The sequence below is a fragment of the Trachurus trachurus genome (genome assembly GCF_905171665.1).
Source record: "Trachurus trachurus genome assembly, chromosome: 18".
Classification (NCBI taxonomy): domain Eukaryota; kingdom Metazoa; phylum Chordata; class Actinopteri; order Carangiformes; family Carangidae; genus Trachurus; species Trachurus trachurus.
This window is the reverse complement of record NC_139909.1, coordinates 5,955,546-5,967,806: the sequence shown is the minus strand read 5'-3', so window position 1 is coordinate 5,967,806 and position 12,261 is coordinate 5,955,546. Positions and strand designations below refer to the sequence as shown.

The 12,261-nt window shown below is 42.9% G+C and overlaps 1 protein-coding gene across 1 annotated transcript in view; it reads right to left on the bottom strand.

The window, feature by feature from the left end:
- The window catches only part of cnpy3 (canopy FGF signaling regulator 3), a 480,052-nt gene that overhangs the window by 90,212 nt on the left and 377,579 nt on the right, over positions 1 to 12,261 (bottom strand). The window lies entirely within an intron of this gene.

Genomic DNA, 12,261 nt, shown 5'->3' with positions numbered 1-12,261 from the left:
AAAGATTTTGAGTTTTTGTGAGTCCTGGTGAATGCATGTGTCAAATTTGAAGCAATGACATCATGGCGTAATTTGGAAAACTGCAATCTCATGTAGCATAGTACATGTACTGTACAGTGTAGGTGTAGTTTTCCCTCCAGCTGAGATAAGCCCCGCCCACCCGGCAGCGAGGTGACGACGATCGACTGATCAGTCCGATGACTCCGGACGTTTAACACAATAAAACAACACTGAGACTGAGGATGAGCTTCATCCCACAGTATTAGTGTCTCCTTAATACATGTAATCCCCCATGATGCACTGCTTCCTGCTGCCTTCTTTAACAACCTGTGTGTATGTGTGTGTGTTGGTTTCATCACATTTATTTATTCTGGGAGAGAGAGAGGGAGATGAAGACAGGTGCATTTAACTAAGTGGGAAGGGATTAATGTTCAGCAGCAGGAGGAAGCCGTCAAAATAAAAGTAGAGAGAGGGAGTGTGTTTGTGCAGGCAGGAGGTAATTACTCAAAAGATATGAAAAGAGAAAAGGTAAAGATAAAAGAAAAATAAAAAGCAGAGAAAAAAAGAGAAGAGCAAAAAGATTGAACAGATTTTCATATCCTGTGCCTTTGTCACCGTGGTTACTAACGGTTCAGTTTTGGGGTTTAAATGAACACTTCCTCAAAATTTGCTCCTGTAATAACTGCTACGACCACAAGGTGTCGCCTTGCAACAAAATGTAACTGTAAGGTAATATCAACCTGAAAAACTTAACCAATCGTTTTTTTTTTACCGCTTTTTCTACTTCAACTATCTCTTAAAGGGGAAGTGACGTTTTTTTTTTTTATCAACCTGGACCTTATTTCTGGCGTAAAATACAGCCGTTTACTCAATACAGCCCATATAACTTTGGTGTCATTACGAGTCCTTCCGACGATATTTAGATCCATTCGATAGTCGCGTATATCAATGAAGTGGGCGTGACTGGGGCACCGAGATGCAGCCTCTACATAACGCATTATCTGCAGTGAAACTCGTTCATTTCACCAATAGTGTTTGCTAGAATTTGCTACTGCTAGTTTTGTGTAACATGGCTGAATATGTGTGGGTCCAAGGCAACTCTTCTCTGATGTATCAATAAAAAGCCTTTATTTAGCGGCTAGTTCGTAATAGAGCATTAAAAACAACCAACATGAATGTTCTAATATGAAATAGCCGCTAAATAAAGGCTTTTTATTGATACATCAGAGAAGAGTTGCCTTGGACCCTGTTTCTTCAGTTTGACTGCAACCCTACCAAAGAACACCTTCCTGATTAGGCTACCACTACAACAATCCACATTATCATAACCTTAATAATATAGCCAAGACAAAACACAAAACATTTGCGGACAAGACACAGCACAAAACATTTGAAGCATATCCGAAATCCAAAATACCAAAAAAGTAAAGTGACAAAGATAAATTGAAAACAGTTAAAAACAGGAGCAGTTGGAGGTAAAAAATAAGATGCACGACCGCTCCACTTGCTGCTCTGTATTAACATGGCTGAATATTATACAGATGACGATAACAGAAAGAGTTTTGCGGCAGATAATGCGTTATGTAGAGGCTGCATTAAGGTGCCTGTAAACAACCGTATTTTATACCATAAATAAGATCCAGGCTGTAAAAAAACGGCACTTCTCCTTTAATAATTGATCAGAATCAACAGCTTCAAGCAAATTTCCCAGAAAAAAAACCCCAAAACAAATCTCGGTATCGGTGTGATCACTCCTCCTCTTCCTGCTCTGATGGATCTAATGTGTGTGATTCACATTTCCCCTCGGCGGTAAAGCGACACAATCCGAGCGGCTTCCTGAAACACGGTGTGAACGAGCGGCTCATCCTACAGCTGATGACAGATATGCTAATGTCACAGATGTGGGTTAGGACTCAGCCTGACACCGTAAACTGAACCTATTATTGCCGCCAAGATACAGATCTGCATTTGTACAAGGCTGTAATTGGTTCGGAGGAGGAGGGAGGGGATGAGGGAGAGGAGGAGGGAGGTAAAATGCTGATGGAGCACGGAGAGATATTTTTGGAGGCTCTGTCATCTGAACATGAAGAATTAAAAAAGAAACACGGTGTACTCTGTGGTTGGAGGATGTTGCAGCAGAGGGAAGGAGGGAGAGGGGAGGGAGAGGGCACAGTCTGGATGCAGATGTGGAAACAAAAGGAGAAAGAGCAGCTCAATAAATCTCCGCTGTGAACCTGCAGTCGTACTGTTGATGATTCTCACTGCTGCAGTTAAAGAAAATGCCTCATGCACACGATGCTCAGAGTAAAACCATCAACCAACACGGCACACAGATCTACATCATCGTCAGAGGAAAAAAAAACTAACCTCTGGAGTTAAATCATCAGAGATCGACAAACTTCCACTGGAGTCTCTACGAAACTACAACATCAGCCTAAACAGGTGAACGACACGGTATTTAACGGTGGTTTAACCATCCTGTTGTTTCCAGAAGTAAGGACAAAGGGAAGGAAGGAAGGAAGGAAGGAAGGAAGGAAGGAAGGAAGGAAGGAAGGAAGGAAGGAAGGAAGGAAGGACAAAGGGAAAGAAGGAAGGAAGGAAGGACAAAGGGAAAGATGGGAGGAAAGAAGGAAGGAAAGATAGAAGGAGGGAGGGAACAGATTGGGTCAGTTGGGTCAAAAAAGAAAGAAGTAGTAAGGACAAAGGAAAGGAAGGAAGGAAGGAAGGAAGGAAGGAAGGAAGGAAGGAAGGAAGGAAGGAAGGAAGGAGGGAAGGAGGGAACAGATTCGTTCAAGGAAGGAAGAAGAAGGAAAGAAGAAGTGGAAGCAGGAAGGATGGAAGGGAGGGAAAAAGGAAGGAAAGAAAGATGGAGGGAGGGAACAGATCAGGTCAACTGGATCAAAAGAGGAAGGAAGAAGAAGTAAGGACGAAGGATAGAAGGAAGGAAGGAAGGAAGGAAGGAAGGAAGGAAGGAAGGAAGGAAGGAAGGAAGGAAGGAAGGAAGGAAGGAAGGAAGGAAGGGAACAGATTGGGTCAATTTGTCCCGGAAGGACAACAGGTGGTTTAAAACCCTCCAGGACTCAAGAAGAAGCAAAAACACTCATATTTGTGAGGCTTTAACATTCTCATTGATTTTCTCCATGAAGATATTTTGCTCCTCTGAATGTTTCAGGTGCAGGTTTGTTGGGAAAGTGTCACTGCAGCATTTCAACTTATTGGTCTCATCATCCAAACCTTTTAGTTTCTCTACATCCTCAGACTTCCATCCATAACTTTATTGATCAGCTTCCAGACGGGTACTTTAGATTGTCAGGACAAGATGTTCTAGTCTTTCAAATACTTAGGAAATGAATTGACGTTGGTTCAGAACATTGATCACAGGTCTATAAAACAGGAAGCTCTTTACAATAAGGACAATAAGTCTCCAACTCCTGAAGGTCAGATTCAGTATCCAGACTGTTATTTAAGTCCTGCAGCTTCTCTAACTTCAACTTTCAAACTGAATTGGGATCAGCAGCATTTCCAATATCATTTCAATGGCTCCAATGGCAACTATTGGTGAATGGGACGGCTCAGAGCCCGTCCAAATGCAATCAGCGTCCTAACGATAAACATTTGAAAGTGGGGGCTTTTTTACACTTCCAACGGCTCCTCAAAGGAAAGCCGGATTTGTCAGCTGCATTTGGAGGAGCCTTCGAACTGGGACAGGCCTTGTTGTGATGCTGTGACGTAGTTGGCCTTCAAACGCCGCCTCCGAAGGATGCAGCCGCTGAACTGGGACACAGCTATAGACTCACTAATTAACCTAATGTTTACATGTTGAAGGAAGTCCACATAGAAGGACAGGTCTGCCCAATGTTCCTGCTGAAGCTCTAGAGAGAAACTGAAACGTCTGAAGCGTCTGTCAGACTACTATGTAAAGTCTTAACAGAAAGATCTGCTGGTTTGGACTTCATTTCAATGAAAGAAGCCACCAAAGTGAAGAGAAAATCGTCATCAATCTCTCCTAATGTCTATGGAAACTTGTATCTGAGAGTTAAGTTCTACGGAGAAAGATAACGAGGTGAGTTTCCTGCTGCTTCCTTCAAGTCAAAAACCTCTAATGAAGCAGAGAAGAAAATTAATTCTGCGGCACTGACTCACTGCCCCGGATCAAGAGTTTCTGCTGGTTAGAAATCTGAGCCTCAAACCTTTAAAAAACTCCCAAGGCCCCGCACACACACACTTGAACACACACACATACACACACACTGCGGTTAAACACACTCTTCATCCTGTCAAGTTCACACACAGTTCACTTCTGAAGAAGAGCGACAGGACAAACCGTGGCCAGAGGGAAACATGTCCTGAATCCTAAAAAGTCCGACCGCGGGGTCAGAAAACAGCTGATTTATTGGTCTGGGACTGACGACTGACGCTTCACTGACACTGTTGTCATCTTCAAACACCGACCGGCGTTGTAGGAATAAAAGAAAAGCAGAAAAAAGATGATGCCTTCACTGACAGTGGAGCCTTTATCAGCAGCTGACAGATAAATGAATGCCTCCGGTTACGAGAGTTGTCAAGTGGACTGGAGATACCTCAGTGAACTGACAGAGGCCGTTGTTACCATGGCGCTCTGTGGTATAAATGTGATCAGAGGTTATTTACAGTCACTCAACCCCCCAAAATAAAACTTTAAACAATTTAGTGGTTGATTTATTTGAACAATAACGAGGCTGATTGAACCACATAACAAGAGACATGAGGATAAACTGCAGTTTGGACGACGTGTCTGAGCTCCGGTGACGAGCTGCAGGTCTGAGCTTTTCATTGAGGGGATTTAGACTGAAGTAGAGGGAAGTGGATTAAAGAGAAGGGAACTAGACTGAAATGAATGGAGGGAAGGGAAGTGGACTAAAGTGAAGGAAAGCGGATTGAACGGAGAAGAACTGGAGTGCACTAAAGGGAACAGGACTGAAGTAAAGGGAACTGGATTGAAGTAAAGGGAACTGGACTAAGGTGAAGGGAACTGGACTGAAGTGAAGGAAAGCGGATTTAGGGGGAACGGGATTGGTGTGAAGGGAACTGGACTAAAGTGAAGAGAACTGGATTAAAGTTAAGGGAACTGCACTGAAGTGAAGGGAACTGGATGGAAGTAAAGGGAACTAAGTAAAGGGAACTGGACTAAGGTGAAGGGAAGTGGACGGAAGTAAAGGGAACTGGACTAAGGTGAAGGGAAGTGGATTGGACGGAGACGAATTGGACTGGAGTAAAGGGAACTGGATTGGTGTGAAGGGAACTGTACTAGATTGAAGGGAGCTGGACTGAAGTAAAGGGAACTGGACTGAAGTAAAGGGAACTGGACTGAAGTAAAGGGAACTGAACTAGATTGAAATTAACTGGACTAGAGTGAAGAGAACTGGACTAGATTGAAGGGAACTGGACTGAAGTAAAGGGAACTGGACTGGAGTGAAGGGAACTGGACTAGAGTGAAGGGAACTGGAATAGAGTGAAGGGAACTGGACTAGATTGAAGGGAACTGGACTGGAGTGAAGGGAACTGGAATAGAGTGAAGGGAACTGGACTACATTGAAGGGAACTGGAATAGAGTGAAGGGAACTGGAATAGAGTGAAGGGAACTGGACTACATTGAAGGGAACTGGAATAGAGTGAAGGGAACTGGAATAGAGTGAAGGGAACTGGACTAGATTGAAGGGAACTGGACTGGAGTGAAGGGAACTGGACAAAACTCAAGGGAAGTGAAGAGAACTGGACTGAAGGGAACTGGACTAGAGTGAAGGGAACTTGGGTGTACTGAAGGGAACTGGAGTTGACTAAAATGAACTGGCTTGGAGTGAAGGAAACTGGTCTGAGATGATGGGATCTGGACTAAAGTGAAGGTGGTAAAACCTCCAAACGGAGCATGAAGATGTTATGTACTCAACTTCTCTACAGTTGTTTACAGCTGCAGCGGCCGTCAGAGTTACAGACGAGGGAAATGTTTTCAGCACCTGCAGCAAAAAAATCTTCTTTTTTTTTTGCTGTTTGCTCAAATATATTTCCTAAACACATTCAACACTTTTTCTCATTTCCCTCTCTCTCACAAGATACCAAATGTTTCCAGGCTCATCTTTAGATCCATATTTCATATCCACATAAAAACACTGGGAGGCTGCTTCACTACAGCAAAAACACAGCAGCTAATTATATTTTCATGCGTCTCGGTGCAGAGACTTTGCTCCGGGAGGTCGTTGTCGTCCTTGTGCACTGAAGGAGAAACCAGCGTCTTTAAATCCCACTGATGAAAACAAACGGCTCCTCCTGTTTAAAGGGACATTGTGTATAACTTATCCTGTTATCTATTCACTAAAATCGATTATTTGGTTCAAAAGTCTGTTTTTCATTAATCTGTAATCCCCCCCCCCATCAACAAACTGAAGTGTTCCTTTCAGCTCTGAATTAGCCGTTCATATCATCGTTACACTGATGCTGCATTCACCTGCAGTCAGGCAGACGGCCGTCGCTAACAAACCAGATGTCATTTTAGTCACAGAAGTCCAGAGAAAGCCGGTAAAACGTGGGTCAGGTAAACAATACGGCTTGTTTATGCCGTTACCTGCAGCAGCTGTCGTCCGTCTGCCCAATTTCACGTGAATGCAGCATGAAAAATACGACTGAGTTGCTTGCGATATACAACCGCACCGCTAGATGGGAAGAATTCCTACACAATGCACCTTTAAGACTAACTAGAGAATGCATTTCCTGAAGGTAATACGGGTGAATGCTGAAAGCTGGAAGCTGAATGAGCTGAATAAATTGTTGAAACAATGCTGAATTAAGTGAAGAAACGATATGAAGAGTATGAAATGGTTGGAAATTACTTGAATCGTTGAAGATTAGTATGAAGAAATTGAAAGTCTGATGTCTATTCAAATATTTAAAACTGACAGCTTCAAAACATTTTTGAACCATTACTAATATACTGTAGATGACACAATATCTGAAGAGTAAAAGTAGAAGATGAAAGACGGAAGATGAAGATTGAGTTCCTTGCAATACTATACAACCGCAACGCTAGATGGGAGGAATTCCTACACAATGTACCTTTAAGACTAATGAATGAGACCAGAATCGAACGGTAGTGATTAGAGAAGTCTGCAGCAGAGAAGCACCAGCGGTTAACTTCAAGGAAAAAAAGCAAAAGAGATGCTGCAGATAAAGAAAAAAGTCTGAAGTCAAGGTTGTGCACTGGTTGTCCTGAGGTTAAACAAACTCTCTGCTCACGTCCTGCAAACATCTTCATCTCTGTTTATTTGGGCAAAGATCTTCTCTGCACAGCAATTTCACTTTGAAAACACTCGCACCAGTAACTTGTTGTTGTGCGGTGGACGATGCCGATCTGCTCACGGCTGCACTTTTACACGTTGTGTTGTTGACGCCTAAATGATGTGGAGGAGATGAAATGAGGAGGAGCAGAGGGATTCTGCAGGGCCGAGCTCATCTCAGCGCTGCAGGAATGCAGATGCATTGAAGATCTGCATAGAGAGGGGGAATTTATGCTGACGCCTCTACAATGCTCCAGTGACTGTGGTACGGCACTGCAGATAAACTCCACCGCTCGCCTCCTATCTCCTCCTCCATCGCCTCCTCCTTCCTCCTCATTTTGCTCCTTTTATTTCTCCGCAGCTCGCACCATCTCTCTGTTTTCTTTTTCCCACATCCATCATTAATTTCCTGCTCTCCACATCTTCATTTCCCTGCAGCCCGCTCCCTCTCTCTTCCTGTTTTACCCACCTGCATTGAATCCACCACTCTATCTATACCTCTCCTTTTCCCCTCTCATCTGATTTTCTGCTCTATTTTCTGCCTCTTGTTTCCATCTTTGGAAAAAAAAAACAACAACATAAAAACCAAACTCCCTCTTAAACTTGCTCCTCCTGATAATTCTCATGTTTCCGTCTCGTTGCCTCTTCTTGCTGTTCACATCTTGTTTTCCCTCCTGGCTGCACTATAGAGTCTATTCAACCTCTTTGTGTGTGTTTTTATTTTATGTTAAACAGTGAGTTTAACGAGGTTGCATCTTTGTTAAACGTACAAACAGAGCCGTGCTGCAGGAAGCATCGACTCTATGCAGACAAAGTCCTCTAAAGGTGCAGCAGCAGCAGAGACAATCAGTCCTGTTTGGTTTGACTTTCCATCGTCATCATCATAATAATAATAATAATAAATCACAGTGGTGATTGGGCTCTCTGGTCCAGGACAATGAATGACTTTGTTGTGCATGAGGTGATGAACTAAACTCACCTTCGACTTTGACTCAATTATTTTCTTCTAGATTCTGATAATTGAATTTGAACAAATATGATTGCTTTTTTTAAAAAGAGAAACATTAAAGCAGAAGTGAGTGATATATTTGTGTTAATATAAGTCTTAAATAGTTATATCTTCCGACAGCAATCACTTACATAGAGTGTTTGGACCGAAACACGGGTCTCCCAGTCACTCTGCTCTGCTCTGAGCCGAGGAGAAAACATTTATCGTATCCTACAGTTTTTATCCAATGAGGAGAGAGAACGGCATGCAGGGCTGTGTGTGCAGCCAAGGGAGTCCGCGAATGTGGCGACGTAGGGACGAGGACTGTTATGGTGCGTTCAAGGAAACTCGTTTTTTTCCGACCTGTGAAGTCGTACCAGTTCGATCTGGTACATAGACTGTACAAAAAGACGTACTGGTACGATTTCACGGGTCGGAAGTTACGAGTGGCCGTTATAGTGACTTTCACAGGTAAAACAGGTCGGAAAAACACGAGTGGGTTGCCTGGAACGCTACAAAGTCGTAAGTTGTGACTTGAAGCTGTAATTTATGATTTCAAAAGTCTGCCTGGAACGCAGCATTAGCGAAAACGACCGGATCACTCACTTCTGCTTTAAGTTCCTTCAAAATAAAGGTAGATGTTTGTATTAAAGCTCCTTCAAAATAAAGGTAGATATTGCATTAAAGCTCCATACGGTACAAAGGTAGATGTTTGTGTTAAAGCTCCATACGGTACAAAGGTAGATGTTTGTATTAAAGTTCCTTCAAAATAAAGGTAGATGTTTGTATTAAAGCTCCATACATGTTTATATGAAAGTAGAACTACATATATTTACGGTATAAATAGATTAAAATTAGTCTAATTAATATGTACATATAGAATAATAATCAGAGATAGATGATGTTCAGAAACAGCTGCTCTGGTGCTGCTGCTGTCAGATTTTATATTTATCACTGTGACAAATGAAACACTTGGACTGAGCCGGTGTCCGGTGCAGCTGGAGCTGCAGGTGGAGGAATCAAACGTCCCCCCTCGCTGCAGCGTTTGTTGGCACTAAATCACCGACGAGCTTTTATGACACTTGTAGTAGCTGTTAAAGACTTTGATGGACTCGAATTAACAACCTGCCTGCTGCTCCGACGCCCTGCCAAACCCACACCTACTGTACCTCACCTTCACCTCCCTCCTCCTCCTCCTCTTCCTCTTCCTCCCGCCTTGCTCTTTAATCTGGACCTGAATCCAGGACTGAGTCGGAGTCGGAGCCTCGGCAGCTCGGCCAAACACCAGCTCAGAAACATCCTCCACCTCCGACTGTCAGGAGCAGTCGTGTTTAAAACATGTAACTCCCACCAAGCGGCTCTGCTTCCAAACTAGCCATAAGTAAATATACGTACCAATGCTCTTCTGACAATGTTGCAGAAGCAAATATTATTGCATTGATGGGAAATAATAGGAAATACATTGACTGTAATGTCGTTGCAAATACAGGTTCCACGACCAGGAGCTTTTGCATGGAAAAGTTCTGGATCCTCTGGTCTAGAAAACACTGAACACATCATCAGTGATGGGGTCACCAACCGGCCGATACCGATCACCTGGCTGGTTGATCTTTATGTCGGTGTTGGACCTGTAGCTCTGTTAGACCAGACTGGTCCAGTATCTGCTTTAAAACAAGACGCTGCGTCTTTCAGATTCTAGATACAGTGTCATTGATTTGACAGTTGAACTTAAGTCCTTCATGTAATTGAGATAGAGTCAGACCAAATAAAGAAGCTTCTGGTTACTCCAAATTTCCACTGATTCTGTCTTCGCTCTGTTCCGACACGATACAGTTTAGCTCCGTTTGACGTATCAAACCCTCGACCACCGGATGCATCGTGTCTCCGATCTGTCTCCGGAGCCCAGAGCAGCTGAGAAGAACTAGGATCTAACGTGATAACAGCCGTGTATGAAGTGAGATTTAAATGTAAATAGCAGATCGCTTTGCCTTTCTGAGGTTGATTTGCTGTTTAACATTACTCCATGTTTTTTTTTTACTTTCAATTTGTGTTCTTGTAGAACAGATGTGTTGCATCATAAAATGCTGCTGTTTTCCCACTAAATGATTATTATTTTTCCATCTATGACATCCTGTTAACTTCAGGTCCCTCTGACTGATGGATGACTTGGGCCAGTGTTTTTATTTTGAAATCTACCGGATGCTCTGTGCGTTTGACTTCCTGTGTGGGGCGATCTAATCAATGTGGACTGATTTGAAATCCCGCAAAAGTCCTAGACCTGCTGTGTATTTCTGCCGGATCGCCGGAGCTATAGACGGACTTCCGCTCAGAGATCTTCGGCTGGTGTAAAGTAAACAGTTTCATCCCCAGATGTTAGTTGCAGCATGGACTTTCCAGAGCGGGGTGGTGGTGTTGATGTTGTTATTGTAGTTAACTGTGAGCGGTGTGAATCCCATGTATCAGCTCAGCAGCAGACGTTAACGTCTCTGCGGTCGTCAACGGCAGCAGGAAACAGTGGAATAAGCACAAAGTGTCCCGTCGTCTTCGGCCACTCAGCAATAAAGCCTAATGAGAGAAAGTGCTGCGAGCGGGAAGTTAAGAGCCAAGCTTTTTTCTTTTTTTTTTTTTACTGCTGCTGCTTATTACATGTGGGTGGTTCTCTCTCTCTTCTCACCTTCGCCACCTCTCTTCCTCTTCCTCCACCCCTCCTCATCTGTCTCTCTCTTCTCTCAGGTTGTGTCTAATGTCTCCCTGCAGCCTCAACAGCCTCTCATCCTTCACACGTCTCCCCCACACTCTTATCGCCGCTCGCTCGCTCGCTCTCCGTCTTCACAGCTTTCTCTTCCCTCCATCTCTGACCTTTCTCTCTCTTTTCCTTCAAGTCTGAACTCTTTCTCTCCTCTTTCTCTCCTCTCTGTCTCGCTGTCTCTCTCCTCATCTCACTTGTCCTTTCACACACACTGCAAAAACTCAAAATCTTTCCAAGAATATTTGTCGTATTTCTTGTCAAAATGTCTCTTTTCTAGTCAAAACTAATCTATTTCCACTTAAAATAAGACTCATCACCTACAAATTAACTTGTTTTTAGATCATTTTCACTTGTTTCAAACACATTTTCACTTGAAATAAGTAGAAAAATCTGCCAGTGAACGCAGGTTTTCTGTGCTTGTAATAAGGAAGAAAACTTGTTCCACTGTCAGATTTTTCTACTTATTTCAAGTGACAATGTGCTTGAAAGAAGTTTAAAAAGTGTCTAAAAACAAACTACTTTTTAATGTGATGGGTCTTATTTTAAGTAGAATGAGATTAGTTTTGACTAGAAATGACATTTTGTCTAAAAATAAGACAAATATTTGAGTTTTTGCAGTGCAAACTTGTTCCGACAATGATCGATAAACGTGTGCGCAGCCACTCGGGTTTGTCCTCTTGTCCCACTGATGCACAGTAAGAACTACTTTTGCCCGTCTTGCATCTCGTTTTCCATCCCTCCATGCATTATTTCCTCCCTTTTCTATCTTTCTCTCACCACGACAACATGCCACCTCAACCTCTCTTCCATCTTCCTCTTCCTCTGCGACACTTTTATTATCTCTTCATTCATCCCGAGAATATCCCCACGTTAGCTACTTCATCCATTTATCTCCCCCTCTCTCTCTCCGTTTCTCCAGCTCCGATCCATCACGGCCGGTCGCCTGGAAGCGCCGGTTCTTCTCCTCATGTCTCATGAAACTCGACATTGAGTTAAAATATGATGTGATGAAGACTTGAGAACATTTTTATATAATCGTATTACCTATGACTATGAAATATTACAATATACCTCCTGAGCTTGATTAATAAACTTTACTTTCTTACCTTTAGAGTTTCTTTCTGAACTGAATGGTAATGTTAGCAATTATTTTTTACCGCCAGCCTTGAGTTACAGTTTGGCTCGCTAATGTTTCCCAGTCTCTAACTTAAGCTTTT